This window comes from Hyaena hyaena, unplaced genomic scaffold, assembly GCF_003009895.1.
Source record: "Hyaena hyaena isolate Hyena2069 unplaced genomic scaffold, ASM300989v1 scaffold_476, whole genome shotgun sequence".
NCBI classification, from domain to species: Eukaryota; Metazoa; Chordata; class Mammalia; order Carnivora; family Hyaenidae; genus Hyaena; species Hyaena hyaena.
In genome coordinates this window covers 1,120,969-1,126,973 of record NW_024081111.1, presented here as the reverse complement: position 1 = coordinate 1,126,973, position 6,005 = coordinate 1,120,969, and positions in this window count along the sequence as shown.

Genomic DNA, 6,005 nt, shown 5'->3' with positions numbered 1-6,005 from the left:
TGGCATGGCAGCTGGTAGGATAGTTTCTTCTCATCAGTCATAAGCAGAGAAAGCTGAGGAGAACAAAAGAAGGTCATGTACCTTAAAATGTTTTCTTTGATTCCACATTCTCTGAGTTTCCAGAGAAAATGTAAGCAAGAGTGACCACATTTCTAAATTCTTACTTCAGGCCAGAATCATGCACAGAGGATTTCCAAGAGCTGAAAATCAAGACTGATATTTAGTATACCGGAGTATTCTAGCAATTTCTGAAATGGCTGTGTTCAGTGGCAAAACAGTTGGACTGTGTAGTGATGTGAACACAGTTTTAAAGTCTACTTGTCTAGACCTCTGGATCCCCCTGATAGGTAGGAGAGCCCAAAGGGAACTGGGGGAAATCACCTACAAATAATGTGGCCCATTAATCCCCAAGAGCTGGACTAAACCCTCAAAAGACCAAAGTGAGGTCGCGGTGACTCAAGGGTTATTCAGTTTGAATACTACCAAAGGCTTTTGCTTCTCTTCTTCCTTGGTCATTTGATTTCATAGCGGCTTCTTAAAAATCTGTCTTACTCCTGATGGGGAAGAGCAGGTTTTCCTCCAGAGGATGTGTGGCACAGTGATTTAGACATTGGGTTCTGGAATCAGACTGTGTGGGTGTAAACTTTAAACCTAGATCAGTCATTTATTAGTTGCCTAAGTTTGGACAAATAACCAACCTCTCTTAAGTTTCTGTTTCTTTCCTGCTAAAAGGGAATTGACACATTAACTTTGTAGGATCGGTGTGGATAAAGGAGATAACTCGGGAGAATCATTTTCCTACTATGATGGTACATAGAAAATACCCAGAGGCTGCTTACTATCATTATTATGTTAGTAATCAATACCTCAAACTGTATAAATCTTATATATAAATTGAATTTTCTCTCATGGTCTTACTACTACCATCATGTACTTGTGATATTTTATGATTGTCTTTAAAGTACCTGCTGTAGTTAATTCTCTGAATATATTTTATACTGTTTGATGGTATTTATAAGTGTGTACATTTGAATAAAATTATTTCTAACCATAAAATTTCTCCATTGCACAAAATACCTTCCTAGAAATTTCAAACTTAAACTATTCTGAATCCTTTAGAATATTTTACACAGTATTTCAGCTTTCTGGAATTAAATTACTTGAGTATTGGAGTACCTGGATGGCTCAGTCGGTTGAGCATCTGACTTTAGCTCAGGTCATGATCGCATGATTCACGAGTTTGAACCCCGCATTGGGCTCTGTGCTGACAGCTCAGAGCCTGGAACCCACTTCAAATTCTGTGTCTCCCTCTCTCTCCGCCCCTCCTCCTCTCATTCTCTCTCTTTCTCTCTCTCTCTCTCTCAAAAATAAATAGTAAAAAATTTTTTTTTAATTACTATTATTTTCGCAAACATTCCATAGGTGGGTTTTTTTTCTTTTCTTTTCTTTTTTTTTTTTTTAATAGTGTTACTGGCATTGGCATACCTACTACATCTTACATGAGGGGTTAGGAGAAGCGGAAAGATTATCCAGTCACTTCACCTAATTTCAGAAAGGACAACCATTAAACCAGATGAAAACTGTTTTTAGAATCTTCCAGAGAAAGAGGTTCATAATTTCCCTCAGTAAACTATTACAGGGAGTGACAAACCTGTCATTTGTGGTTCAGCATGAGTAGCAGTGGGAGCACATGCACGCTGCACTATGAAGGCGCCCAAAGACTGGCTTTTCATAGCCCTAAACGGAGCTGTGCATTTCTTCTCAGTTTGAGTTTCTTTTAAATGTTAGAGTCATAAAAAGTATTGGAACCCCTCCCCCTTGTCCTCTTTCCGTTGTCACTGTACCACTGGCTATAACGTGGAGACCAATTTCTAAGATATTGTTTACGTTTATTTGTTATTTACTATACTGGAAGCTGTATAATATAGCAAAATGTTTGTAGCCTTTAAAAGAAAAACCCATGCTCCCTTTTGTTAAGCCATCCCTCCAGGCCTTCTGTGATTCTACCATGTGGAACCCTTGACCTAATCAGAAACATGAGTTTTGACCTAGATGCACACTGTCACATTTCAGCCTGCGATAACTAGCCATATGATTTGAGGCAGGTTTTCTTTACTCTTTTGTATGCACCTTGCATTTCCTTGTATTTAAAGTTAGGGTAAGAATAGCGGCTTTGCAGGGTTGTTGGAATAATTAAATGAGAGATATTGTGGAAAATGTCAACACAACAATTGGTAGGTGTTGTTGGGAATATTATACACTGACAGCGTGTTGTTCTGTAAAATGGACTGGCATCATTTAATTTGAGTTTGACCAAACTACTGAATCCCCCTGTGTCCTGTGTCCCAGTTTCCTCATTATTAAATGGGGTTGACAGTAGGGACTGTCACCCAGAGTTGTTGTAAGGACTGTTTTAGTTAATATACATATAGGACCTGGACGTAGTAAGTACTAAATAAATATTTAAAGAGTAAAATTATGGTTGTTTTAAGGATTAAATGAGTAACTCTCCTCCTCTCCTAAAAGAATAATTCTTTTATGAAAAAAACCTCATAAGTTGACTTTGCTTCTGTCAGTTGTATAATTACCATTATTTTCTGTAGGTCGGTAAAAAGTTTGGATGTAACCTACTTCTCTGTTCTAAAAGGAGCTCTAAAATTGACAGACATTTTGCTAAAACAGTACCAAACTTAATTTACGTGACTACAATTACTTGTACAGTTATAGCTGCAGTTAACATTACCCATCACATGGGGCGCCTGGGTGGCTGAGTCAGTTAAGTGTCCAACTTTGGCTCAGGTCATGATCTCGTGGTTCGTGAGTTTGAGCCCCACGTCGGGTTCTGTGCTGACAGCTCAGAACCTGGAGCCTGCTTCAGATTCTGTCTCCCTCTCACTCTGCTCTTCCCCCACTCATGCTCTCTCAAAAATGAATAAATGTTAAAAAAAAAAAAACATTAAAAAAATTGCCCATCATAATACAACTTAGCAAGGGATTTTTAAAAAAAAATTTATAATGTTTTATTTATTTTTTTGAGAAAGATAGAACCTGAGTGGGGGAGGGGCACAGAAAGAGGGAGACAGAACCCGAAGCAGGCTCCAGGGCCCAAGCTGTCAGCACAGAGCCTGATGCAGGGCTCAAACTCACTGAGCGTGAGATCTTGACCTGAGCCAAAACCGGATGCTAAACCGACTGAGCCACCCAGGCACCTCAGGGAATTCTGTCTTTATTATCACTCTATTATGTGGCTATTTACTTATTTCCCAGAGTGCATGTAGCTTTTGTAGCTCTGGTATACACTGAAGATGAAAGGTAATGAACGGCATGTATATAATACTCACTGTTTATGCAGTTCAACTTTAATACAGAAAAAAAGAAATAACAGGAAAAATCAGTGAAAACAATTGTAACATTACACCCACCCAGTAGATTACCGTCGTAGAAGTCATGACACTCTTGCTAAAAATTAGTAAAGTACAAGTACTTTGAGAAGAGAAGCAGCAGCTTTTATGATCTCTACGTTTGTACAGATGGTGGCGCTCAGCTGCTCCTGAAGCCTGAGAAAACCATATGGGGAAACACAAATGCTTTCTAGAGCCACTTGCTGAAACACCTCAGAAGATCGAGTTCTCATCATATACGGGGTGTATGTAGGGAGCCCCTGTAACTCAGGTAGGGTGCAAGAGTGATGGCTGGGACCAGTACTTGCTAAATGCTAGCACTGGTATTCAGGTGAAATGAAGAAAATGATGAACAAGTCAACATTTGCCTTGAAAAAGAACAATCAAAAGGCGACTGTAGCCTGTTTATTTTTCTTTCCTTCCACTATCATACTTGAGTTAGTTGGTTAATAATTTATGAACTTTTTTAACCCCCTTGACATAAATGCTTGCTGACAATTCCTGCTCCATGAGGTTCATATAAGTTCACCTTTTTGGTCATTAGTGCTGTTTGATTACAAAATATTAGAGTGGCACAAAAGCAATTATAAAATACTGATTTTTTTTCCAGAAGAAATTTCACTTTGTATTGCGAAATGTAGATGGTGCTAATGTGAGTCAAAGTACATTAAAATTTACCTGTAAATTTGATGCAGAAAGGTAACCTTGGGGCAATTTACTTGGCTTAGCCACCTCAGCTTCCTGATGGGAGGGAGGTGAGTGCACATTAAAGTGAACTTTTCTACTCACAGCAAGACTAAATGCTTAATCTCAATTAATGTTTGCTTTCAGCTAACACGGAGGAAGTCATGTGAGCTCATCCTCAATGCTCTGTAACATCTGCCTGGCCAATGCTAAGGTGTGGTTAGAATTCCATACAGAGATATCGTAGGATGCCAGTAAAACCATTTATCAGGCTCATACTTAAATACCAAACCTCGTTACGTATAGAACCCAACTATTTCAAAGATCAACACTCTTACGAATAAAGTCATTCTAGGTTTTACACTTGAATTTGGCTGACTTGGGATTCCGTCCTATCATGCAGGACCTCAGTCCCCTGGAAAGGCCTCTTGTCACATATTTTTGGAAGTCCCAGGGGTTCCTCACAGATGTGCAAACTACCTCACACTATCGGGTGCAGCTCGCTCCTCTTAGGCTTCTGTTGGGCCTCCGCTATTTTAGCTGCTGCCGTTCCTGTAGGAGAATTCTGCCTTGCTTCCATGTTCCAAACTGTGAGACTCTTAAGTTCCCCAGATAGTGCTGTTCCCTGAGAACAGGTTCCTTGCCTCTCCCCTCACAGGGGCCGCTCCCAGTTACCAGAACATTTCTCATCGTACTCCTGTTTTCACTCACTCAAGCTCTCCTGTCTCCTCCCCCAAACTTCCCCCTCACAAATCCCCCCTTCAAAACATCTGTCAATCGACTCCTGTGAAAGGTGCAGGAGTCGGTGGTCTCTTCCTTTCTGGCGTATCAACTTTATGTTGAGTCACGATCTCCCAGCTTCACATATCGAGGATTGGTAATTCTGTCAACAACCCCTCAAGAGAGGTGTTATGACCCCATTTTACAGGAAAAGAAATTGAACAACCGGGATATTAAGAAATGTATCTAAATTTATTGTTCCTAAATGTGATATACATTAGATTTTGAAAATTACTGTTTTCTAAGTTGCTCAAAGCAAGTTATGAACTTCTTTTCATACTTCCTATAAGATAGTTTCATGACAGATACTGTCTTCATAACTTATAGATGCTTCTGTGGTAAAGGGTAGATTTGTACATAAATCCAGATGGTAAGATCTTGCTTGACATTTGATCTTAAAGACCTTTCTTCTATAACTTACTATCTTAGATTTTGTTCTTTGGGAAACTGGTGCCTCAAGGTATTTTTTCCCCAGTAGACTTTTCTGCTTCTGTTTGAAGATAATATTTTAGATATTAAAAACTAAACCACAATGAAACTTAATATCAGGTTTTATATTAGCCAGGATTCTCAGACAGAAATAATAGAAACCTACCAGTTTGGGCGAAAATCCTATGTATTGGCTTATCCACTCATATGTGGGGAAGAGTAGGGGTTCAGCAAGCTTTTCAGGGACATAAATAATACAAGGATTCTCCATGCCTCATTTCTTCCCCTCTGTGTATTGACTCTGTTCTCCCAGCTTCCTCCACATAGACGGAGATGTGGGGCCCAGCACTTGGGTCCACGGGAAGAACTTCTCTTCTCCCCATAGCTCCAATTCTGAAAATCTCGGGGAAGCACTCAGACCAGCCTGCCTGAAAGATCAGAGGTTCATCTCTGTGGCCAGAGGTATGAGGACTGGGATTGGCTGAAACACACGGACTCCAAGGCAAGTGGGGGGTGGTCACAGAATGAGACTGCCAGGCAGACAGAACATATATCTGCTACAGATGATTTAATCTGTTCTGGGTTTTAGACTAAGGTGAAATATAAATAAATGTTATTGATATATTAAAAGGTCTGGTTTTTGTGAAAATGATTATTAGCCCAATTGTTGGCAATATGTCACCAAAACACACAAGTGACATTCATGTACTC